Raw genomic sequence first — 27,601 nt, 5'->3', positions numbered from 1 at the left:
GGAACACGCGGCTGGGTAACGGGAGAATCCAGCCTATTCAGCGGCAATACCCTGTCAAACCCCCTCAATATCTTAACCTGAGCAGCCAAGACGTAAACCCATGGGATTGAATGCGACACTGCTTTTACCTGCAAATATTACTCTCCACTTCAGTAACACCCGATACAAATAGATTATGTTTATAATTTCTCGGCATGTTAAAAAATGACGGCAGCCCCACGCCGTCGGAAAGCCCCGAGCGCCGGCAAAAGAGAGAATTCCGCCGGCGGAGAACCCTGGCCGGGATTCTCTAATCCCGCGGCAGAGTGTCCGCGTCTTACGACGGCGTTAACGGACCGACCCCACGACAATTCTGGCCCACAAAAGGGGCCAGCACGGCACTGGAGCGGTTCACGCCGCTCCAGCTGATGATCCCGGCGCGAACTGGGCGCCGCGGGATCCGCGCATGCGCAGTGCCTTCCTTCAATGCGCCGACCCCGACGCAACATGGCGCAGGGCTACAGGGGCCGGCGTGGAATAAATGAGGCCCCCAGCCAGGGAGGCTGACCCGGCGATCGGTGGGCCCCGATCGCGGGCCAGGCCACATCGGAGGCCCCCTCCCCCCCCCACACCCCCGGGGTTGGACCCCCCTCCCCCACCACAGGCCGCCCCCCGACCCTTCCACACCGAGTTCCCGCCAGCTGAGAGCAGGTGTGGACGGCGCTGGCGGGACTTGCCGTTTTCACGACGGCCGCTCGGCCCATCCCGGCCCAAGAATCGGCGGGCCGGTCGCGTAAAGCGTTCCCCGACCGGCGCTGCGCCAACCAAGCCGATGCCGGCGTCGGGGTGGCATGGTGCGATTCGCGCCGGCCACGGGGAATCTCCAGCCCGGCCCCGGGCTGAGAGTATCCTGCCCCCTGTCTCACAAAAGGTTTCTTTTTGTTTAACTAAACTTCCAGTGCTTCATATCCGATGAAATCAAACAGCATTGATAGAAAGGCTGTGGATGGGAAACGAGATGGGATAGGGTGATATGAATGCTACCCCAGCTGGGGTCGGCTTCCCAATTTGCTGACTACGGAAACAATGATGAGGACCGTGACATACTTCACAATGACAAACGGCCGAACTACAGGCAAGCTGAATATGAATTGGAATGTGGGTAAGTGGGAGCCGATACATTTCAGGAAGATAAGCAGGGACTGGACATATACACTCAGGCATTGCAGGATGTGAATGAATTGAAGGACAAAGAATAAAGAACAAAGAAATGTACAGCACAGGAACAGGCCCTTCGGCCCTCCAAGCCTGCGCCGACCATGCTGCCCGTCTAAACTACAATCTTCTACACTTCCTGGGTCCGTATCCCTCTATTCCCGTCCTATTCATGTATTTGTCAAGATGTCCCTTAAACGTCACTATCGTCCCTGCTTCCACCACCCACTTCGGCAGCGAGTTCCAGGCACCCACTACCCTCTGTGTAAAAAACTTGCCTCGTCCATCTCCTCTAAACCTTGCCCCTCGCACCTTAAACCTATGCCCTCTAGTAATTGCCCCCTCTACCCTGGGAAAATGTCTCTGACTATCCACTCTCTCTATGCCCCTTATGGGAGGACATCGGAATTCAATCATTTAATCCCTGGCAGTATATGAAAATGAAATGAAATGAAAATCGCTTATTGTCACAAATAGGCTTCAAATGAAGTTACTGTGAAAAGCCCCTAGTCGCCACATTCCAGCGCCTGTTCAGGAAGGCTGGTATGGGAATTGAACCGTGCTGCTGGTCTGCTTTCAAAGCCAGCGATTTAGCCCTGTGCTAAACAGCCCCTCAGACACATATGTTCAGACACATTAAGCCATAAAAATGCAAATAACATCCTGGGTTGTATAAATGGGGACATGGAGCACAAGAGCAAGAAAGGACGATGGATTTCTGTAAAATTTTGGTTAGGCCACGGTCAGCGTACTGCCTGTAGATCTGCTTGTCCATTAGGTCGGAGACATTAATTCCTCAGAGAGCTTGACAGAGATAGCAGACCACAGTTACAAGGAGTAGCTTCAGATTCTGAGCAGGATTTTCAAAGCAAACCTGACACCTATAGTATTCCACGTTCCCCACACCACGCCTGAACGTATTTTGAATAGTAAATGGGCTGATTGGGCAAGGAATAATAATAATAATCTTATTCAGTGTCACAAGTAGGCTTGAAGTTACTGTGGAAATCCCCTAGTCGCCACACTCCGGCGCCTGTCCGGTTACACAGAGGGAGAATTCAAAATGTCCAATTCACCTAACAGCACTTCTTTCTGGACTTATGGGAGGAAACCGGAGCACTCGGAGGGAACCCACGCAAACACGGGGAGAACGTGCAGACTCCGCACAGTGGCCCAAGCCGGGAATCGAACCTGGGACCCTGGTGCTGTGAAGCAGCAGTGCCAACCTCTGTGCCACCCATCCCCGGCTTGGGTCACTGTGCAGAGTCTGCACGTTCTCCCCGTGTCTGCGTGGGTTTCCTCCGGGTCCTCGAGGATAAGTATTGAGCTCATGCCCCTAATGCGTCCAAGAGGTAGGAGCTGCCTGCCTGGTTCCATTGGCACAGGCAGACAGCCGCCATGTTGGGGGCTGTCTGACAAGGTGAGCATGAAAGGGGCTAGGGGATAAAGACAACACAAAGTGGCCATGGACCCTCGGTCGCGGTACAGCGCTTGACCTGGGCTGAGTTCACCCCTCGAATTTCACAAAAAAACACAAATCGAAACAAACTTCCTTTTGCCGCATATCTATTCCAAAATCTGCATACTCACGTGGCCCTAGACTCTTTGGCCATTGTCCAGAATACAGATCAAAAATCCCATTCTGTTACCAGGCAGGCCTCTTCACAAGCTTATGGGGCTGTCAATCGGTAACAAGTGGGCTTCCCATTCCCTCCCACCAATAGGTCCTTGGAAAAGTGTGAACTGGCCTGGAGGCAGAGGGATCGAGCACAGCTGCCACAAACGCAGTTTTCAGATCACACCCACACTCATCCCCACTCACACTGGACAGTCCAGCTCAGTGAGCTCCTTCCATCGAAACTGAGGCGATCTAATAGTGACGCCGAAATAATATCAAGCGTCCTGATTAAGAGAATAGGGAAATAGTATTTCAGTTGGCTTTGGGAGCCTGCAAGGTGGGGGGGGGGACATCATCAATTCAAAAGGATTACCAAGAGAGCGAGGAGGGTGATAAGGGGAAATGTCTTTACACCAGGGTTGGTGGAACACGGAATGTGTTGCACAAGGAGTGACTGAGAGAGATATCAGTGCATCTTTCGAGATAAATATTTGAAGCCGAGGAAGATAAAAGCTATCGTGATGGAGTAGAGCAGTGGGAGTAGTATAGGATTTCACAAGCGAAGAGCTTCCACAGATACCTTCCACAGATACCTTCTCCTGACTTTTAAAATTTTAATTACAGACTTGTTACCACTTTATTTCTTCAAGACAACTAGAGTAAGCGTGTATCATTTAATAGAGCTGAATAAAAACGTATTGAGAATGATGGCATATCTCCAGGATATTTCTGGGCAAAGTGTTTGTGTTGTCTGCTTAGCAATGTCCCTCAGAATCAAACAGTACAAATACTTTAGTAACGCAAATATAAGAAGTTGTTAAATGGAAACTGATTAACCTAGCTAGGATAACAACTGCCTCATTTTTCTACAGTACATTATAATAGTATATGTTTATTTATAAATGTGCAGTGTTATAAATCCCAACATTAAAGTACATTGTGTACACATAATGCAAAAGTGAAAAATCCAACACTGTGACTTTATAAAGCATGAAACATAAATCAGAACAACCTAGTCACAAATGTTATGATTTTATAGGTTTAGTTTTCCAGATCTCATTCGGCCCAATGGCCATCAACAATGGAGCCATCAGGGCTATCACCAATTTTTACAGCTTGTGTATTGTGAGGTTGGAGGGTGCAGCGTCAATAACCCCGCAGTGATTTATTCATTGCCCTGCACTGAGAGATTTAGATTAAGACTATATAGCGCAGGACAAAAAGTAGGATGAAAAACTCAATTAATCAAGACACAGCCAGTAATTAACGCCCGTCTTAAATCTGGTAATGCCTTTGGAATGGGAAGGGGCCAAAATGCCAACTCCCTTTCTTACCCTAAAAAGGCCTGTAGACACTTATTGCCACCCTAGGTAAGGATGTGTAGCAGAAGAATGTGGCAGGCTGACAGAGCAAGCCAGACCTTCACCTCAGCCAATATCAATAGAGTCCCTACAGTGCCATTCGGCCCATCGTGTCTGCACTGACCCTCTGAAAGAGCACCCTATCTAGGCCCACTCCCCTGCCGTATCCCCGTAACTCCACCTAACCTGCACATCCTTGGACACTAAGGGGAAATTTAGCATGGCCAATCCACCTAACCTCGACTGTGGGAGGAAACTGGAGCACCCAAAGGAAACCCATACAAACACGGGGAGAAAGTGCAAACTCGACACAGTCACCCACGGCCGGGATCGAACCCAAGTCCCAGGCGCTGTGAGGCAGCAGTGCTAACCATATGATGTTGATCCTATTTTGATACCAACTTATATTTATGTGGCCTCTTTAACACTTAAAACGTTCCAAGGATATCTTCAGGGGAATTATCAAACCTCATTGCAGCCTTTGTTCAAATATGAACAAAAGAACTGGATCTGAAAAGTGAGGTGAGAGTCACTGTTCCTGATATGAAAGAAGCATTTGACTGAGTGTGGCATCAAGAAATCCCAGCAGCAATGTGAATCAAGGGAAAAGTCTCCACGATAGTTGGACTCAAACCTAGCACAAAGGAAGATGCTTGTGCTTAATTACATAAGAACTAGGAGCAGGAGTATGCCATCTGGCCCCTCGAGCCTGCTCCGCCATTCAATGAGATCATGGCTGATCTTTTGTGGACTCAGCTCCACTTTCCCGCCCAAACACCAGAACCCTTAATCCCTTTATTCTTCAAAAAACTATCTATCTTTATCTTTAAAACATTTAATGAAGGAGCCTCTACTGCTTCACTGGGCAAGGAATTCCATAGATTCACTACCCTTTGGGTGAAGAAGTTCCTCCTAAACTCAGTCCTAAATCTACTTCCCCTTATTTTGAGGCTATGCCCCCTAGTTCTGCTTTCACCCGCCAGTGGAAACAACCTGCCCACATCTATCCTATCTATTCCCTTCATAATCTTATATGTTTCTATAAGATCCCCCCTCATCCTTCTAAATTCCGAGTACAGTCCCAGTCTACTCAACCTCTCCTCGTAATCCAACCCCTTCAGCTCTGGGATTAACCTAGTGAATCTCCTCTGCACACCCTCCAGGGCCAGTACGTCCTTTCTCAAGTAAGGAGACCAAAACTGAACACAATACTCCAGGTGTGGCCTCACTAACACCTTATACAATTGCAGCAGAACCTCCCTAGCCTTAAACTCCATCCCTCTAGCAATGAAGGACAAAATTCCATTCACCTTCTTAATCACGTGTAAACCAACTTTTTGCGACTCATGCACTAGCACACCCAGGTCTCTCTGCACAGCAGCATGTTTTAATATTTTATTATTTAAATAATAATCCCTTTTGCTGTTATTCCTACCAAAATGGATAACCTCACATTTGTCAACATTGTATTCCATCTGCCAGACCCTAGCCCATTCACTTAACCTATCCAAATACCTCTGCAGACTTCCAGTATCCTCTGCACCTTTTGCTTTATCACTCATCTTCGTGTCGTCTGCAAACTTGGACACATTGCCCTTGGTCCCCAACTCCAAATCATCTATGTAAATTGTGAACAATTGTGGGCCCAAAACTGATCCCTGAGGGACACCATTAGCTACTGATTGCCAACCATAGAAACACCCATTAATCCCCACTTTGCTTGTTGGAAGTCAAGCATCTCAGTCCCAATGCTGTCGGAGTTCCTCAGGGTAGTGTCCTAGGCCCAACAATCTTCAGCTGCTAAATTCGTCGATGATCTTCGCCCCTTCACAAAGTCGGAAGCACTGGTGATTGCACAATGTCCAGAACCATTTACCACTCCTCAGATACTGAAGCAACCCATGCCCATATATAGCAATAAATATCCAGGCTTGGGCTAATAATTGGCAAATTACATTCTGACCACACAACTTCTAGGCAATGACCATCTCCAACAAGAGAGAATCTAACCACTTCCCCATGACATTCAGTAACAATGCCCTCGCTGAGTCCTCCACTATCAACATCCTGGAGGTTACCATCGACCAGAAACTGAACTAGGCCAGCCATGTGAATACTGCTACAAGAGCAATATAAAGAAGGTACAATCAGTCCCACCCGCCCAAGCAATGAAGGTAAAAGCCGACCCCAATAAAAAAAGAAAAACTACCTGGAACAACGTGGTGTGTAGAAGTCAGGACTCACATGAACAATGCCTGGGTCTGCCTCTGGAGTTTGGGATGGAGACGGCCCACACTGGACTCCGGAGCATCACAGCAGTGGGTGCGGGATTCACCTACAGGTGGATTTTCCAGATTCAGTGTCATTGAGGAGGTCCATCTTCTTTGTCAGGGAGTCCATCTTCTTCCTTCAATGGTGGGTCAGTGATCCTTCTCTATAAGGCGCCCGGATACGACGGCAGGCTACACGGCATCAAGTTGACCCCATCACGGAATACGGCGCAAAACACCCGGTTGCCTAATTAATGAGGTCGGGGACAGAACCTATCATTTGGTTTTAAATCTTCAACAATAATGATAACTAACACCAAAGGCATTAAAGATGGATCTTCCATTGCAGTCAGGGGTTACCCCACATGTCAGTAATGGCCTCTTACATTGACTGAAGCTTCAAGCTGCAGCTTCGTGAGCTTGAAGTGAGGCCAAAGAATTTTGGTGCTTTTGTTTTTTTTTAAGGATGATTCACTGTGTAACAAATAGATACAGATTCCTCATTCCTTCTTATTCCATTGCATTAATTCAAACTGTTGCATTGATTATGTGTTAACATATGTTCCCAGCTGTAAAAATGGCATCAGGTTATCTATCACCTTCCAGTTTTGGGATTACAACTTTAAATTATGTAGATTAACAAAGTGAAATGAAATTAACATGTCACCAGGTTACAGTTTCCATAAATTGCATTTCGGATGAATGAGCCATAAATAAAACAATGCATTGGCGATGGTGCAGTGCAATCTATCAGTGGAACAGGTTACAGATTGCAAATGAAGAGCAATGGAAGGTGCTACAGCTGCAGCTTCAGCAAGCGGTATAGTGAAGTCACTTCAGCTGGGTAGCTTCCAGTGTGATGCACGATCAATTGCACAAAGATGAGAGTTGAATGCAACTGAGGCTTTATTACACTAAGATGTGTGGCCTCCTACAGCAGCTGCCAAAATAGCTGCTGTACGGGGAGCACGCATATTTATACTCCGCCTACTGGGCGGAGCCAGCAGGCAGGGAACTACCCCCGTACCTGTAGTACAGGGCCTTACCACAAATCACCTAATATATACATCAGTGGTGACTACCACACAGTGGAAGCCATAATCCATAGGCATAGTCCATGTGACACACCAAAGCACCAACTCACAAAGCAATGTGTTGTGGTGGCTGAGAAAAGCAGGGAGGGGAGGGGGGAGGAGGGGGGGGGGGTGGTGCAGCCTATTGACTGCCTTGTTGGGTTTCCACACTGAACTTTAAAACAGTGCCGGGGCAGTCCCTCAGGCATGGCCCTCTCCCCCTGCGGGCTGTACTCAACTGTGGGCCTCTGGCCGGTTCCAGTCACCCGGCGCACATCATGGGAGACCTGCCGTGGTTCACCGCACGGCGACATGAATGGACGCATGGGGGGAACTGTAAGGTGCAGGGGCTGGTTTAGCTCAGTGGGCTAGACAGCTGGTTTGTGATGCAGAACAAGGCCAGCAGCGGGGGTTCAATTCCCGTACCAGCTGAGAATTCTGAATTCTCCCTCTGTGTACCAGAATGTGGCGACTCGGGGCTTTTCACAGTAACTTCATTGCAGTGTTAAAGTAAGCCTACTTGTGACAATAAAGATTATTTACTTATTTATAAGGTCCGGTAATGAGATTCAAATGTAAATGGAGATCCTGACTTTTAAAGCAAGGTTCCCATTGGAGGAGGACGGTGGGGACAATCGAGCAGGGATATCCTTCCTGCAGAAAAGCCACTTGTTTGATTCTCCGCCCCCTCCGCCGTTACCCCCCCACCCCCACCCCTGGAAATAGGGGCAGAAAATCCCAGCCACAATGTGACATGACCCCTGCTAACAGTTCCCAGGCGGAAAGAGAGACTCGCATTTATATTGCGCTATTCCCGGCCACCTCACAGTATCTCACTGCCCATGGTGACGTCTATTGAACTGTAATTGCTGTTGTAATGTGCGAAACATGGCAGAACATTTTGTGCTCAGCCCACTCCCACAGGCAACAATGTGATAACGATTACATACTCGGTTTATTGAGGGGCGGCACGGTGGCGCAGTGGTTAGCACCGCTGCCACGCGGCGCCAACAACCCGGGTTCGATCCCGGCCCCAGGACACTGTCCGTGTGGAGTTTGCACATTCTCCCCTTCTCTGTGTGGGTCTCACCCCCACAACCCGAAGATGCGCAGGGTAGGTGGTTTGGCCACGCTGAGCTGCCCCTTAATTGGGAGATAGAAAATTAAATAAACATCTAATCAGTTTATTTTGCAGCTGCCTGAGGGATATAGTTTGGCCTGGGCACCAGGGAGAACACACTCCCCGGCTTATTCTTTGAAGTAGTTGACCACAAAATCAATTACATCCACCATAGCAGACAGATGAGGCTGCATTTTAACATCTCAGGTGAAAGGCAGCACATCTGACAGTGCAGCACTCCTTCAGTACTGACCCGCTGACAGTGCGGCACTCCCTCAGTACTGACCCTCTGACAGTGCGGTACCCCCTCAGTACTGACACTCTGACAGTGCGGCACTCCCTCAGTACTGACCCCCTGACAGTGCGGCACTCCCTCAGTACTGACCCTCCGACTGTGCAGCACTCCTTCAGTACTGACCCTCTGACAGTGCGGCACTCCCTCAGTACTGACCCTCTGACAGTGCGGCACTCCCTCAGTACTGACACTCTGACAGTGCGGCACTCCCTCAGTACTGACCCTCTGACAGTGCAGCACTCCTTCAGTACTGACCCTCTGACAGTGCAGCACTCCTTCAGTACTGACCCTCTGACAGTGCGGCACTCACTCAGTACTGACACTCTGACAGTGCGGCGCTCCCTCAGCACTGACCCTGTGACAGTGCGGCACTCCCTCAGTACTGACCCTCTGACAGTGCGGCACTCCTTCAGTACTGACCCTCTGACAGTGCAACTCTCCCTCAGTACTGACCCTCTGACAGTGCAGCACTCCCTCAGTACTGACCCTCTGACAGTGCAACTCTCCCTCAGTACTGACCCTCTGACAGTGTAGCACTCCCTCAGTACTGACCCTCTGACAGTGCAGCACTCCCTCAGTACTGACCCTCTGACAGTGCAACTCTCCCTCAATACTGACCCTCTGACAGTGCAGCACTCCCTCAGTACTGACCCTCTGACAGTGCAGCACTCCCTCAGTCCTGACTCTCTGACAGTGCAGCACTCCCTCAGTACTGACCCTCTGATAGTGCAACTCTCCCTCAGTACTGACCCTCTGACAGTGCAGCACTCTCTCAGCACTGACCCTCTGACAGTGCGGCACTCCCTCAGTATTGACCCTCTGACAGTGCGGCACTCTCGCAGTACTGACCCTCTGACAGTGCGGCACTCCCTCAGTACTGACCCTCTGACAGTGCGGCACACCCTCAGCACTGACCCTCTGACAGTGCGGCACTCCCGCAGCACTGACCCTCTGACAGTGCAGCGCTCCCTCAGTACTGGCCCTCTGACAGTGCGGTGCTCCCTCAGCACTGACCCTCTGACAGTGCGGCGCTCCCTCAGTACTGACCTTCTGACAGTGCGGCGCTCCCTCAGCACTGACCTTCTGACAGTGCGGCACTCCCGCAGCACTGACCCTTTCACAGTGCGGCGCTCCCTCAGCACTGACCTTCTGACAGTGCGGCACTCCCTCAGTACTGGCCCTCTGACAGTCCAGCACTCCCTCAGTACTGGCCCTCTGACAGTGCAGCACTCCCTCAGTACTGACGCTCTGACAGTGCGGCAGTCCCTCAGTACTGACCCTCTGACAGTGCGGCGCTCCCTCAGCACTGTCCTTCTGACAGTGCGGCGCTCCCTCAGCACTGACCTTCTGACTGTGCGGCGCTCCCTCAGTACTGACCTTCTGACAGTGCGGCGCTCCCTCAGTACTGACCCTCTGACAGTGCGGCACTCTCTCAGTACTGACCCACTGACAGTGCGGCACTCCCTCAGTACTGACCCTCTGACAGTGCGCCGCTCCATCAGTACTGACCCTCTCACAGTGCGGCACTCCCTCAGCACTGAACCTCTGACAGTGCGGCACTCCCTCAGTACTGACCCTCTGACAGTGTGGCACTCCCTCAGTACTGACCCTCTGACAGTGCAGCACTCCCTCAGCACTGACGCTCTGACAGTGCAGCGCGCCCTCAGTACTGACCCTCTTACAGTGCGGCACTCCCTCAGTACTGACCCTCTGACAGTGCGCCGCTCCCTCAGTACTGACCCTCTGACAGTGCGGCACTCCCCCAGCACTGACCCTCTGACAGTGCGGCGCTCCCTCAGTCCTAACCCTCTGACAGTGCGGCACTCCGTCAGTACTGACCCTCTGACAGTGCAGCACGCCCTCAGCACTGACCCTCTGACAGTGCGGCACTCCCTCAGTACTGACCCTCTGACAGTGCGGCACTCCCTCAGTACTGACCCTCCGACTGTGCAGCACTCCTTCAGTACTGACCCTCTGACAGTGCGGCACTCCCTCAGTACTGACCCTCTGACAGTGCGGCACTCCCTCAGTACTGACACTCTGACAGTGCGGCACTCCCTCAGTACTGACCCTCTGACAGTGCAGCACTCCTTCAGTACTGACCCTCTGACAGTGCAGCACTCCTTCAGTACTGACCCTCTGACAGTGCGGCACTCACTCAGTACTGACACTCTGACAGTGCGGCACTCCCTCAGCACTGACCCTGTGACAGTGCGGCACTCCCTCAGTACTGACCCTCTGACAGTGCGGCACTCCTTCAGTACTGACCCTCTGACAGTGCAACTCTCCCTCAGTACTGACCCTCTGACAGTGCAGCACTCCCTCAGTACTGACCCTCTGACAGTGCAACTCTCCCTCAGTACTGACCCTCTGACAGTGTAGCACTCCCTCAGTACTGACCCTCTGACAGTGCAGCACTCCCTCAGTACTGACCCTCTGACAGTGCAACTCTCCCTCAGTACTGACCCTCTGACAGTGCAGCACTCCCTCAGTACTGACCCTCTGACAGTGCAGCACTCCCTCAGTACTGACTCTCTGACAGTGCAGCACTCCCTCAGTACTGACCCTCTGATAGTGCAACTCTCCCTCAGTACTGACCCTCTGACAGTGCAGCACTCCCTCAGCACTGACCCTCTGACAGTGCGGCACTCCCTCAGTATTGACCCTCTGACAGTGCGGCACTCTCGCAGTACTGACCCTCTGACAGTGCGGCACTCCCTCAGTACTGACCCCCTGACAGTGCGGCACACCCTCAGCACTGACCCTCTGACAGTGCGGCACTCCCGCAGCACTGACCCTCTGACAGTGCAGCGCTCCCTCAGTACTGGCCCTCTGACAGTGCGGTGCTCCCTCAGCACTGACCCTCTGACAGTGCGGCGCTCCCTCAGTACTGACCTTCTGACAGTGCGGCGCTCCCTCAGCACTGACCTTCTGACAGTGCGGCACTCCCGCAGCACTGACCCTTTCACAGTGCGGCGCTCCCTCAGCACTGACCTTCTGACAGTGCGGCACTCCCTCAGTACTGGCCCTCTGACAGTCCAGCACTCCCTCAGTACTGGCCCTCTGACAGTGCAGCACTCCCTCAGTACTGACGCTCTGACAGTGCGGCAGTCCCTCAGTACTGACCCTCTGACAGTGCGGCGCTCCCTCAGCACTGTCCTTCTGACAGTGCGGCGCTCCCTCAGCACTGACCTTCTGACAGTGCGGCGCTCCCTCAGTACTGACCCTCTGACAGTGCGGCACTCCCTCAGCACTGACCCTCTGACAGTGCGCCGCTCCCTCAGTACTGACCCTCTCACAGTGCGGCACTCCCTCAGCACTGAACCTCTGACAGCGCGGCACTCCCTCAGTACTGACCCTCTGACAGTGTGGCACTCCCTCAGTACTGACCCTCTGACAGTGCAGCACTCCCTCAGCACTGACGCTCTGACAGTGCAGCGCTCCCTCAGTACTGACCCTCTTACAGTGCGGCACTCCCTCAGTACTGATCCTCTGACAGTGCGGCACTCCCTCAGTACTGGCCCTCTGACAGTGCGGCACTCCCTCAGTACTGACCCTGTGCCAGTGCGACACTCCCTCAGCACTGACTCTCTGACAGTGCGGCAGTCCCTCAGTACTGACCCTCTGACAGTGCAGCACTCCCTCAGTACTGACCCTCTGACAGTGCGCCGCTCCCTCAGTACTGACCCTCTGACAGTGCGGCACTCCCCCAGCACTGACCCTCTGACAGTGCGGCGCTCCCTCAGTCCTGACCCTCTGACAGTGCGGCACTCCCTCAGTACTGACCCTCTGACAGTGCAGCACGCCCTCAGCACTGACCCTCTGACAGTGCGGCACTCCCTCAGTACTGGCCCCCTGACAGTGCGGCACTCCCTCAGTACTGACCCTCTGACAGTGCGGCACTCCCTCAGCACTGACCCTCTGACAGTGCGGCAGTCCCTCAGTACTGACCCTCTGACATTGCGGCACTCCCTCAGTTCTGATCCTCTGACAGTGCGGCACTCCCTTAACACTGACCCTCTGACAGTGCGCCGCTCCCTCAGTACTGACCCTCTGACAGTGCGGCACTCCCTCAGTACTGGCCCTCTGACAGTGCGGCACTCCCTCAGTACTGACCCTGTGCCAGTGCGACACTCCCTCAGCACTGACCCTCTGACAGTGCGGCAGTCCCTCAGTACTGACCCTCTGACAGTGCAGCACTCCCTCAGTACTGACCCTCTGACAGTGCGCCGCTCCCTCAGTACTGACCCTCTGACAGTGCGGCACTCCCCCAGCACTGACCCTCTGACAGTGCGGCGCTCCCTCAGTCCTGACCCTCTGACAGTGCGGCACTCCCTCAGTACTGACCCTCTGACAGTGCAGCACGCCCTCAGCACTGACCCTCTGACAGTGCGGCACTCCCTCAGTACTGACCCTCTGACAGTGTGGCACTCCCTCAGTACTGACTCTCTGACAGTGCAGCACTCCCTCAGCACTGACGCTCTGACAGTGCAGCGCGCCCTCAGTACTGACCCTCTTACAGTGCGGCACTCCCTCAGTACTGACCCTCTGACAGTGCGCCACTCCCTCAGTACTGACCCTCTGACAGTGCGGCACTCCCCCAGCACTGACCCTCTGACAGTGCGGCGCTCCCTCAGTCCTGACCCTCTGACAGTGCGGCACTCCCTCAGTACTGACCCTCTGACAGTGCAGCACGCCCTCAGCACTGACCCTCTGACAGTGCGGTACTCCCTCAGTACTGACCCTCTGACAGTGCGGCACTCCCTCAGTACTGACCCTCCGACTGTGCAGCACTCCTTCAGTACTGACCCTCTGACAGTGCGGCACTCCCTCAGTACTGACCCTCTGACAGTGCGGCACTCCCTCAGTACTGACACTCTGACAGTGCGGCACTCCCTCAGTACTGACCCTCTGACAGTGCAGCACTCCTTCAGTACTGACCCTCTGACAGTGCAGCACTCCTTCAGTACTGACCCTCTGACAGTGCGGCACTCACTCAGTACTGACACTCTGACAGTGCGACACTCCCTCAGCACTGACCCTGTGACAGTGCGGCACTCCCTCAGTACTGACCCTCTGACAGTGCGGCACTCCTTCAGTACTGACCCTCTGACAGTGCAACTCTCCCTCAGTACTGACCCTCTGACAGTGCAGCACTCCCTCAGTACTGACCCTCTGACAGTGCAACTCTCCCTCAGTACTGACCCTCTGACAGTGTAGCACTCCCTCAGTACTGACCCTCTGACAGTGCAGCACTCCCTCAGTACTGACCCTCTGACAGTGCAACTCTCCCTCAGTACTGACCCTCTGACAGTGCAGCACTCCCTCAGTACTGACCCTCTGACAGTGCAGCACTCCCTCAGTACTGACTCTCTGACAGTGCAGCACTCCCTCAGTACTGACCCTCTGATAGTGCAACTCTCCCTCAGTACTGACCCTCTGACAGTGCAGCACTCCCTCAGCACTGACCCTCTGACAGTGCGGCACTCCCTCAGTATTGACCCTCTGACAGTGCGGCACTCTCGCAGTACAGACCCTCTGATAGTGCGGCACTCCCTCAGTACTGACCCTCTGACAGTGCGGCACACCCTCAGCACTGACCCTCTGACAGTGCGGCACTCCCGCAGCACTGACCCTCTGACAGTGCAGCGCTCCCTCAGTACTGGCCCTCTGACAGTGCGGTGCTCCCTCAGCACTGACCCTCTGACAGTGCGGCGCTCCCTCAGTACTGACCTTCTGACAGTGCGGCGCTCCCTCAGCACTGACCTTCTGACAGTGCGGCACTCCCGCAGCACTGACCCTTTCACAGTGCGGCGCTCCCTCAGCACTGACCTTCTGACAGTGCGGCACTCCCTCAGTACTGGCCCTCTGACAGTCCAGCACTCCCTCAGTACTGGCCCTCTGACAGTGCAGCACTCCCTCAGTACTGCCGCTCTGACAGTGCGGCAGTCCCTCAGTACTGACCCTCTGACAGTGCGGCGCTCCCTCAGCACTGTCCTTCTGACAGTGCGGCGCTCCCTCAGCACTGACCTTCTGACAGTGCGGCGCTCCCTCAGTACTGACCTTCTGACAGTGCGGCACTCCCTCAGCACTGACCCTCTGACAGTGCGGCACTCCCTCAGTGCTGACCGTCTGACAGTGCAGCACTCCCTCAGTACTGACCCTCTGACAGTGCGGCACTCCCTCAGTACTGCACTCAAGTGTCAGCTTTGATTTTCGTGCTCAAGGCCTTGTGCGACTTGAACATTACAACTCAGAGGGAAGAACGTTACCAATTGATTCACAGTTGATATCGGAAGAGAGAGTATGGACAAAGGATTTACAGATGGGAAACCTGGGGTGATGTGCTTTCTGCAGGTTCTGCAGCCGTTGTTGAACAATAGATTACAAGACATCCAGAGACCAGGGGCGGGATTCTCCGACCCCCCCCCGCCTGGTCGGAGAATCGCCGGGGGGCAGCGTGAATCCCGAACCCGCCGGCTGCCGTATTCTCCGGCACCGGGGTTTTGGCGGGGGTGGGAATCGCGCCACGCCAGCCGACGGCCACTGGCAGCAGCCCCCCGGCGATTCTCCGGCCCGTGATAGGCCGAGTGGCCGCCCGTTTGCGGCCGGTCCCGCCGGCGTAAATCACAACAGGCCCTCACCGGCGGGATCTGACTCCACGGGCGGCCTGCAACGTCCGCGGGGGGGCACGGGGGTATCTGGCCCCAGGAGGTGCCCCCACGGTGGCCTGGCCCGCGATCGGGGCCCACCAATCCGCGGGCAGCCCTGTGCCATAGGGGCACTCTTTCCCTTCGCGCCAGCCGCTGTCAACCTCTGCCATGGCCGGTTCGGAGAAGAACCCCCCCTGTGCATGCGCTGGGATGACGCCAGCACACGCTGGCGCCCCCGCGCATGCGCCAACTCGCGCCGGCCGGGATAGGCCCCTTGGAGCCGGCGTGGCCCACCCCGCCGGTTCGCGGAGAATCCCGCCCCAGATCAGAGGTGAGTCTGACAACGGGCAGCAGGAGGGTTCAGGCATTGTGGGGCAGGCAGGGCGGGAGTTGAATATCTGTGTAATTGGCGAGGGGGTCAGATATCACCGGGGTGGGGAATGCCAGAATTGACTGGCCATGAGTGAGCCAATCGCAAAATAGAAACAGGGCGAATTGGGACCAAGGCACAGTCGTCTGTGGTAGATCAATACTGGGGATGCGCAAGAGGCCTGTGTTGGGAGAGCACGGATATCGCGGAGGATTGTAGGGCCGCTGGAGCTTAAAGGAAAGAGTGAGGCCATTGAGGAATTTGAACATCAAGGGTGAGAATTTGAGGCGTTGCTGGACCGGGAAAGCAGCAAACGATTTCCCTGCACCCGTAGGGCTGGTTACAAACACGGGCAACAGACCAGGAAAGAAGTCAGCTTTGCCGCGGTCCCCTCAGCAAACTACAGGCCCTGGCAGCAGGGGAACGAAAAACAAACCCGTGAAAGGGTAGGGAAAATAAAAGAAACTACAAACTCCAGACATCTTACAGATTAGCCCCTACAGCACAAAGCTTGCACCGCATGTGATGCGATTTTGTCTTTACGCCAATGGGAAGTGCAGTAATTAATAGGCCACGACATCTAATGGAGCCACCTCCAGCTCTGTGGATAGATCCGGGTAAATAGTTCCTGTTCAATTTTTTAAAATTTGGTCATTGGACTGCCTAAAGCTTCGCATCATTAACTCGATTATTCTTTTTATAATGATAATTACGTTTATTTGAGATATATTAAGACTGAAAGAGCCTGGCACAATCAATTTTTTTCAGCAATACAGGAGGTGAGAATGTGTGAAAAGCGCAATGCACAAGAAAATCCTGCAAGGGAAAGACAAATCAGTCGGACACATTTAAAAACCTTGGGCGGGATTCTCCGTCGGGCGGCGCCGAAATCGGGAAAGGCGATTGGGCGGAGAATTGGTTTTGACGCCCAAATTGCGTCCGGCGCCGGTTTCACGCCGAATCGCAATTCTCCGGTGCCTTGACGTCAATGCGTTCCACTCCGCATGTACACTAAAAGCCATTTGTACATCATTAGCGGGCCTGAGCCGGTATTCTGCGGGGCCTCCGCGTTTCTCCGCCTCCTTCGGGCCGAATTCCCAATGACGGCGTTCAGTTGTGCTTTTGGAAATTGTGAAACAGGTGCTGTGGATGATGAGGGAGAGACAAGAGGTAGGACACGACCGTGGGATGCCGGTCCTGACGCTGGCCAGGCTAGCTGTCTTGCTGCACGCCCCATTGACCACCCGCACTGGCCCCCTGGTTCTGTAGAGTGACACCGGCTGCATGGGTGCCTCACCCCACCACCTCCGCATTCCACCCCCCCAACCCTCCACCCCAGCGCACCCCACCTTCCACCATACCACCCTCCCCTCAACACCCAACCGGCCGGCACCCACCCAAGGGCAAGGAACACAGTAGTCCATACAGGGAGGCATCGGACGGGGGCCGCAGAGCATACCGATGACATGGGCAGCGCCAGCTGACAGTACGCCTGGCAGCAGGGACGGATACCAAGGCTAGAGGCCCCCATGGTGCCAGGTACCGACGGGGGCCAGGGGATGTGGGGGGGGGGGGGAGACATGGGGAGGCAGAGTCCGCAGTGCCAACTCGGCCCACTGTGTAGCCGGGTTGACCTGTTGGACCTGGTTGGGCACAGGGGTACGTACGATGCTAACATGTGGGCCTTTCACTGCCTGCAGACAATGGATATTGGAATTCAACCAGCAATGGTGACCTTCCTCGTAGTCTCTGCAGCCCTGGAGGACGCACTGCAGCTGTACAAGCTGGAAGCGCTCGAGGAGGAGGAAGCTACAGAAACGGAGGCTGCGCCAGAGGACCTGGAGGTGGCTGCCTAGGATTGAGAGCCAGCCGCACAAGAGGCCGAGGAGGAGGAGGTGCAAAGGAGACGCCACATGAGGCCTCGTGTGCACTGGCAGCGCCTGTCATCCGAACGGATCATTTTCGAGCTAACTATTTGAAATTCATTCATGGGATATGGGCGTCGTTGGCTGGGCATTTATTGCCCATCGCTGAGGACATTGAATCTGGAGTCACATGTAGGCCCGACCAGGTAAGGATGACAAATTCCCTTACTGAAAGGATTAAAAAGAACAGATTTCCGACCCTAAAGGGCACTAGTGAACCAGATGGGTTTTTACAACAATCGACAACTGTCCGCGGTCCACGGCACTGAGGTCCCGGGTTCGATCCCGGCCCCGGGTCACTGTCCCTGTGGAGTTTGCACATTCTCACTGTGTCTGCGTGGATCTCAGCCCCACATCCCAAAGATGTGCAGGGTAGGGGGATTGGCCACGCTAAATTGCCCCGTAATTGGAAAAAACAATAATTGGGCACTCAAGGCAATGGTTTCATGGTCACCTTTAGACTTTTATTCCAGAACTATTTTTTTTATTGAATTCAAATTTCACCATCTGCCATGGCTGGATTTAAACCCGGGTCTCCACAACATGCCTCTGGATTACAATTCCAGCAACAGTTCCACTATGCCACTGCCTCCCCTATCTGCATGTTAGAGTAAGAGAGCTAGTCTTTCTCTAATATGCACTCCCATAATCTAATCAAGGTATTGGGACCTAAACCCTTTGCCGTGGAGACCTGGGGCAAGCATTGTTTAGTGCAGATCTCCACAAACGGGCATGAGATAGACTGGCACTCATGGGATTATCCCAGGGGATTGGAGGCCCCCAGGTGCTTGCCCTCTGGGTAGGGTGGCACCCTAGCACTGCTGGTGCCACCTGGGCACCTTGGTACTGCCAGCCCGGCACCCTGGCAGTGCCACCTGGGTGAGATGGCATTTTGAGCAAAAGCCATTTTGAGTCTCCCTCTTGATTCTCCGCCCCCTCTGCCATTAATGCCTTTCAAAAACGGGGGCAGAAAATCCCCCCTCCCCCCCCCCCCCCCCCCCCCCTCCCGGAGTCTTCTCTCCCTGCTCCGACATGAATTTTGGAAAACAAACCTGCTTTGTGGCACAGAAATATACTCAACCACTCAGCGGGCACATAACTTGGCGGAAGTCACACTTTCCCTGTAACGTGGGAGTCTCTCTGCATCTCCATTGGATGGTATGAATGCTGCGCAGGAAGGGGGCGGGGGGGAGGGGGGGGTTGGTAAATATTTTTAAGGATGGGCGACCTAAGATGGGCTAAAAAGCCTCCCTCATCCCTATTCGTCTTGTGATGAAGCATTCTGGGGCTGGTGAATTTGTATAAGGAATCAGATCTATTTGTGCAACCCCGCAGTAATCACACAGATCAGTGGTACCCCAGTGAATAGCACCGTTGCCCCGAGACTGTGAGTTCAAACCCTGCTCCACAGCCTTCAGTATGAAATCTAGGTTGGCAATCAGTCCAGTACTGAGGGAGTTCTACACTGCTGGAGGTGCTGTTGTTTTTTTATGAGACATTAATCGAGGCCCAATCCACCCTCTCAGGTGAATGCAAAAGATTCCATGGTACTCTTCCAAAGAAGAGCAAGGGAATCTCTACACTGGAGTCCTGTCACAGAATTCATTGTTCAGCCAACACCTCTGTGGTACCTGGTCCAGTCCTTATGGTGTTGCTCTTTGTGGGATCTTGCTATGCGCAAATCGACTGTTGCCTTTCTGACAAGAAGGATCTAGTTCAAGAAGTACTGTGTTGGCTGGAAAGTGTTTTGGCGAATCATAAGGTCGTAAAGACACTCTCTGAAGGCCAAGCCCTTGTGTTTTCTCCTAAGAACTGGTCCAAAGCTAAACTTTGAAGAGAGGTTTTTTGCACGTAGGTTCAGGTCCCACCAAGGCAACTCATGGAATTTGAATTCAATTAATAAATCTGGGATTGAAGGCTAGTCTCAGTGATGTTGACTATGGTCGATTATTGTAAAAACCCATCTGGTTCATTAATGTCCATTGGAGAAGGAAGTCTGCCATCCTTACCCGGTCTGGACTACATGTGATTCCAGACTCACAGCAATGTGGTTGACCCTTAAATGCCCTCTTAAATGCCTCTTGCAGGCCACTCAGTTCAATAATAATAATAATAATCGCTTATTGTCACAAGTAAGCTTCAATGAAGTTACTGTGAAAAGCCCCTAGTCGCCACATTCCGGCGCCTGTTCGGTTCAAGGCCAATTAGCGGTGGGCAATAAATGCTGGCCCAGCCGGAGACACATATTCCTGAACGAAGAAGAAAAAAAGATACAGCTGAAGTTAACTAGAGCAACAATTGAATGCCAAAAATTAATCAGGAAAAGAAATACCAGATCAGAGAGCATTCCCATTCTCAAGCTTTATTAGCTCTGTCAGTGGCCAGAAATGTCACATAGGGCCTTAGAAAGATTTAACGTGGTGATTGAGGAGTGGATATGGCTGAAATGCATGTATATGTTTTGCATTAATTTTCAGTATCAAAGATGTTACAGTAGCAATTACAATTGCTTTCGATATTGGCTCCTGAAATGTAAATGCATAAATGGCCTTAGCTTGGTTTGAGGCACAGAAGATTGACCAGATTGCTGGACCTGCTAAACCAAATGCTGCAGAACATTGGAGGGGTGGCACAGTAGCACAGTGGTTAGCATTGTTGCTTCACAGCGCCAGGGACCCGGGTTCGATCTCCGTCTTGGGCCGCTGTCTCTATGGAGTCTGCATGTTCTCCCCGTGTCTGTGTGGGTTTCCTCCGGGTGCTCCAGGTTTCCTCCCACAAGTCCCAAAAGACGTGGGGCTGGGTTCTCCAATTGTGACGCGATGTCCTCACACCATTGTGGAACGGTGGCGTTTAATGCCCGAACGTTCAGCGCAAAACGGCCACCAATCCTCCGTTTGGCTGGAAGCTAGCAGCAGAGCAGCGTAGAGCGCCCGACTCCAGCTGCTGCTACGGCCCGGAGAATTGACGGGTCCGTGGCCGAGCATGCGCACTGCGACGGCCTGCAGCGGTTGCGCCGTGCAACACGGCACTGCCTGGGCACGCACCCGGCCTGCAAAATAGTGCCCGCCTTTGGCCGGTTCGCGAGTCCCGCATCACTCCCAACAGTGCCCCCAGCCCCTGACAAAGTCCTCCCCCCTGCCCGGGGATCGGCCCTCCCCCGACTGTGGCGGCGCTGGACTGAGTCCGCAGCCGCCACGCCGACTTCCCGACGGGTGACATCATGGGGGGCCCACGCCGTCGGGTACCCGGCCCGTCGGGGGCGGAGCATCGAGGAGTGGGCCTCAGGCAACGTCCTGAGGGTGTTGATACGGTGCACAGCACACTCTGCAACTATGCCACTTTGGAGGGGGCGGAGCATCGCAAAAGGTCGGATTTGATTGGAAACGGGTATACTCTGGCCAACCACCAAACACGATTTCGCCATCGGCGACCAGAGAATTGGACATTCTGAATTCTCCCTCAGTGTACCCAAACAGGCGCCAGAGTGTGGCGACTAGGGGATGGTCACAGTAACTTCATTTCAGTGTTAATGTAAGCCTACTTGTGACACTAATAAAGATTATTATTATTATTAGATATATTCTGTGAGCCATTAATTTAGCTGACTAATTGTTTTTGAACACACTGCCATTATGGCTGAACTGTATCTTAGCTCAGTTTACCCAGTTTTGTTCCATATCTTGTCAGTAAAGCTCCGCAATTAATGTGTTTAACAGGCTTGAAATACATAATTAAACTTGCAGAATGAATGTCAAGCTATGCTAAAGACAAATGGTTCAATGATGCGTGGTTTGAAATAAAATGTCAAACGGCAGTAATATTTTTCACTCAAAAAGCATAGTCTTGCTGATGTTTGGGGACTCAAACGGTTATTAAAGAGGAAAACAATGTAATAGAAGTTTGAGAAATTATCTGGTCACCACATTTTCTTAGAGCTCCTGCACGGTAGCATAGTGGTTAGCGCAATTGCTTCACAGCTCCAGGGTCCCAGGTTCAATTCCCGACTGGGTCACTGTCTGTGCAGAGTCTGCACGTTCTCCCCGTGTGTGCGTGGGTTTCCTCCGGGTGCTCCGGTTTCCTCCCACAGTCCAAAGATGTGCAGGTTAGGTGGACTGGCCATGCTAAATTGCCCATAGTGTCCAAAATTGCCCTTAGTGCTGGTTGAGTGGGGTTACTGGGTTATGGGGATAGGGTGGATGTGTGGGCTTGGGTAGGGTGCTCTTTCCAAGAGCCGGTGCAGACTCGATGGGACGACTGGCCTCCTTCTGCACTGTAAATTCTATGAACACCTCAGAATTTCTCACGACATCCTCGTACTGGGAGGTGAAGGGGGGAGGGTGCGCAGGAGTATGAGGGGTGAGGTGTGCTGGGGAGAGGGGGTGCAGGGAGAGAATGTGTGCGTGGGGTGGGGGCACTAAAGGGTGTATTCGAAGGGTGGCAGGAAGAGAGAGCGCGTGCGAGAGGTGAGGAAAGAGAGGGTATGTGCAGGAGTGGTGGAAGATAGAGTGTGCGCGAGGGGTACGGGGGAAGAAAGAGTGTGCGCTAGGGGTGGGGGCAGGGAAAGAGTGTGAAGAGGGGTGGGCTTCAACCTTCAGGTCCAGGGATAGCAGAAGGAGGAGCCCAAAAACGAAGCTAAGCACAGGACCTCATTAACGGCAATTCTGCCTCTGCCCCAAAGAAAATTCGCCAGAGAGTCTTTTAGTGCTACCTTTGACCTCCTGGGCACACCCTAGACTCACACTCTCCAGAGAAGATTTGCTTTGTTGAGCAATTGTCAGGCATGACCAGCCCAACTGAGCTATGACTATCTCAATATGGTGTGGATGTTTGGCATGCCAGTTCAGGTGAGTACCTCAGTGTCTGGTATTTTGCCCTGCCAACTGATCTTCAGAAGCCCCCGAAGGCAGCTCAAATTAAAGTGGTTGAGCTTCTTGACAAGACGCTGATACACAGTCCAAATCTCACAAGAGGATGGGCAGGTCTATCAACTAAAGCGACTCCAAGAACAAAGAACAAAGAAATGTACAGCACAGGAACAGGCCCTTCGGCCCTCCAAGCCCGTGCCGACCATGCTGCCTGACTAAACTACAATCTTCTACACTTCCTGGGTCCGTATCCCTCTATTCCCATCCTAGTCATGTATTTGTCAAGATGCCCCTTAATGTCACTATCGTCCCTGCTTCCACCACCTTCTCCGGTAGCGAGTTCCAGGCACCCACTACCCTCTGTGTAAAAAACTTGCCTCGTACATCTACTCTAAACCTTGCCCCTCTCACCTTAAACCTATGCCCCCTAGTAATTGACCCCTCTACCCTGGGGAAAAGTCTCTGACTATCCACTCTGTCTATGCCCCTCATAATTTTGTAGACCTCTATCAGGTCGCCCCTCAACCTCCGTCGTTCCAGTGAGAACAAATCGAGTTTATTCAACCGCTCCTCATAGCTAACGCCCTCCATACCAGGCAACATTCTGGTAAATCTCTTCTACACCCTCTCCAAAGCCTCCACATCCTTCTGGTAGTGTGGCGACCAGAATTGAACACTATACTCCAAGTGTGGCCTAACTAAGGTTCTATACAGCTGCAACATGACTTGCCAATTCTTATACTCAATGCCCCGGCCAATGAAGGCAAGCATGCCGTATGCCTTCTTGACTACCTTCTCCACCTGTGTTGCCCCTTTCAGTGACCTGTGTACCTGTACACCTAGATCTCTCTGACTTTCAATACTCTTGAGGGTTCTACCATTCACTGTATATTCCCTACCTGCATTAGACCTTCCAAAATGCATTACCTCACATTTGTCCGGATTAAACTCCACCTGCCATCTCTCCGCCCAAGTCTCCAAACAATCTAAATCCTGCTGTATCCTCTGACAGTCGTCATCGCTATCTGCAATTCCACTAACCTTTGTGTCGTCTGCAAACTTACTAATCAGACCAGTTACATTTTCCTCCAAATCATTTATATATACTACAAACAGCAAAGGTCCCAGCACTGATCCCTGCGGAACACCACTGGTCGCAGCCCTCCAATTAGAAAAGCATCCTTCCATTGCTACTCTCTCTCGTGCATGGCGAAATTCCACAACATGTACATGGGTCTGACTGTTAGCAATAATTTAACCCATGAACTGACAAGGGGAGATAGCAGCTATGACCCTTGTTAATGTCAGTCCGGGGGTTGAAGCTTGACGTAATGCAAACTGGAGGCTGACAAAGCACAACATTCCATTCCCGAAACACCAGCAGCATTCACCCTCGTGGAAAGAAATAGTTGCAGATAACATTGAGTTCACCAACTGTACATCACAAGAAACACTAATTTTCCCGGACAGCAGGTGTTGTAAGGGTCCTGCATCTGTCCTGACATCTTGTTAGGTGGCTCGGTGTTCAATTTTATTTGATCGCACTCATATGAAGAGGTTAGGAAGGTTCTACACAAATGTGAATTGTTCGCGAGTCAAGAGTGAAGAAATAAATTGAGTCAGTTTAAGTTGGATGTGGCAAGTTGTTGTAACTATTTACAACGCCTCAAGGCCTGTCTTATGTTTCTTTACTTTTGTTCCTTTTAACTTGCACCATCATCCCTTTCCTTCCTACCCCGCTACTTATCACAGAGGTCTCCCCTGCGGCACCTATTTCGAGATTTGCTGCTTTTATTTCTTCATTTGCATTGCTGTTTGCCCCTCTCGCTAAGCTGAAGAAAATAGATCTCTCAAGAGAATGTGGACCTTAGGCATCCAGAGATCTAAAACCGTTAAAGAACACAATGCCAATGTTAACATAATCCTACTTGCCAATTTAACTTGAGATATCAGGCTGTTGAAAAGAGCCTCCATTAAAACATTGGACAAAGGAGCTGTATACGACTATGTGTCAAGCATTTGTACACTAATATTTGCACAGCATAATTTCACGGTCTGAAAATTAGTCTGTCCCCATTCTACTCATGCAAACCAAACCCTGAAACTAAACTGGGTTTTCTTTTCTCGAAACATTGAGGTCTGGAATGCACCGCCTGAAAGAGCGATGTTAGCAGATCCAACAATATAATTCAAAAGCAAACTCGATAAAACTTGTCGGGAAAATTATTGCTGGGGTGGGGGAAGAGCAGGTGAGTGGAAGTAACTGGCCCAACTCCTGAAGAGCAGGCACTGGTACAATGGGCTGAATGGCCTCTTTCTCTGCTGCAGGTTTCTCTATGATTCCAATAAAATGTCCATGTTTGTAGAAGGCCGTTTCGCCATTGACTTTGCTTTCCAGCAGCACATATTTAGAAGGTTCCCCCATTTAGGCCTTGGTGCAGACTCCACATTACACTTGTACGTGTATACATTGAAAGGTCTGATACAGCTCTGTACATTCTGTTCCTGAGGCCTGGGCCAACCATTCATGGCTGACCTGTTTATGGTCTTAGCTCCCCTTTCCTGCCTGTCCTCCATAACACGCGACTCCCCTGGACGCAAAAGTCTGTCTCCCTCAAGCCTTGATCGCTTTCAATGGCTCAGCCTCCATTGTCATCTGGGAAAGCGAACTCCAGAGATTTATGACCCTCTGAGAGAAAAAGAATCCTCCCAGTCTCAATTTTAAATGAGAGGCCCCTTATTTGAAACCCTGCCCCCTGATTTCTAGATTGCCCCACAATAAGGAACATTCTCTCAGCATGCCATTTAATCATTCCTACTCCCCACCTTATCACAGGGCCATCCCCTTGTTCCTGTTCTTCTCCACCACGTCCCTCCCCCCCTCACCCACCACCATTGCACCCTCCCTTTCCATGCCTTCATAGTTGCTTATAACCTGTTAACTCCCCAGTCCAGATGATATCTTCTATGTTTCAATAATATCGCCTCTCATTTTTCTAGATTCCCTGAGCATAGGCCCAATCTGCTCAACCTTTCCTCATCAACACCCCAGGAAACAACCAAGTGAATTTTCTCTGACCTCAAAGAGGTATGTTTGAAGGAGCATCTTAAAGGAGGTGGAAAGAAAGGGTTAATAATTGACTGCAGGTTCAGAGCAGTATTTGTTATGTGGCATCAGATGGGTGCAATACCAGCTTATTATATCACTACTTGTTAATGGGACTGAATGGAATAGAACAATTTATATTGAAGTCGCACAGTTAATTACAGCACACTGACCTAAATCGGATGGTACAATACTTACTAATCACATCGATACTTGTTAATGACAGTGACGCTCCTGAACTTAATAGGAAAATTTACATTGGAATGTAACAATTAATTACAGCAAACTGAGGGCAGTACGGTGGCACAGTGGGTTAGCCCTGCAGCCTCACGGCGCCGAGGTCCCAGGTTCGATCCCGGCTATGGGTCACTGTCCGTGTGGAGTTTGCACATTCTCCCCGTGTTTGCGTGGGTTTCGCCCCCACAACCCAAAGATGTGCAGGTTAGGTGGATTAGCCACGCTAAATTGCCCCTTAATTGAAAAAAATTAATTGGGTACTCTAAATGAATAAAAATAAAAATAAAAAAGGAAGGTAACTTGAGAACACATTAACCAATCAACTTACCATCTACATGCAGAAGAGATTGCGCCCGAGTCTTTCAAAAACCTTGGGGGGGAGACACACCGACGTAGGGACAAAAGATTACCAAAAAAATAATAAAGAGGGAGAAGATACTGGGAGAAGCTAAGGGTGGCACAGTAGCACCGTGGTTAGCACTGTTGCTTCATAGCACCAGGGTCCCAGGTTCGATTCCCGCTTGGGTCACTGTCGTGCGGAGTCTGCACATTTTCCCCGTGTCTGCGTGGGTTTCCTCCGGGTGTTCCGGTTTCCTCCCACAAGTCCCGAAAGACATGCTGTTGGGTGAATTGGAATTCTGAATTCTCCCTCAGTGTACGTATACAGGCGCCGGAGTGTGGCTACTAGGGGATTTTCACAGTAACTTCATTGCAGTGTTAATACTACTTGTGACAATAACAAAGATTATTATTAGAACTTTGCCCTGATTCAGTTTAGTGTGCCTCAGAGCCGGCAGCGGCGAGAACGACCCTGCTATCAAACGGGACTTTGTTTTTTTGGGGGGCCTCAGTGACGAACGTCGCGCCAGGGCCGCACTTACTTCACTTCCTGCTTGTCAGTGCAGGAAGAGATCGGGGCGCCATTTTTCAATGCCACCTCTGATCTCTTGACCCCCCTCAGCCACCCCACCGCTGCCTCCAAACCTACACCTTACGGGCACCTCTTAAGGGTAGGACATCCCCATTCTCTTGGCACTGCCATGCTTGGCACCCTGGCAGTGCTGCCAGCCTGGCAGTTCCAGGGTGCCCAGGTGGCACTACCAAGGTGTCTGGGTGGCAGCGGAAGTGACAGGGTCCCACACTGCCCAGAACATGACCACCCGGTGGCCTCTGTAATGACGTGGGAGATCCGTGTTTGTGTGGACCAGTGCTAAACGGCCCCATGGCGAGGTCTCCCAGGAGAGGCCGTTTGATCCTGGGCCTCGGGATGATCGGACACAGACATATTGAAATGAAATTAAACGAAATGAAATGAAAATCACTTATTGTCACAAGTACGCTTCAAATGAAATTACTGTGTGTGGTAGTATGCATTAGGGGGTCATGTGGGACTGTGAAGCCGTGATGTCATTGGCTGACAGATCCCGGGTCCTGGTTGGCTGTTGACCTCTAGCTCCGCCCTGAAGGCGGAGTATAAGAACCAGGAGTTCTCCCCCGCAGGCCAGTCTGTTACT

This window comes from Scyliorhinus torazame, chromosome 13 (genome assembly GCF_047496885.1).
Source record: "Scyliorhinus torazame isolate Kashiwa2021f chromosome 13, sScyTor2.1, whole genome shotgun sequence".
Lineage (NCBI taxonomy): Eukaryota > Metazoa > Chordata > Chondrichthyes > Carcharhiniformes > Scyliorhinidae > Scyliorhinus > Scyliorhinus torazame.
The sequence above is the reverse complement of the archived record's forward strand: the minus strand, read 5'-3'. Positions refer to the sequence as shown.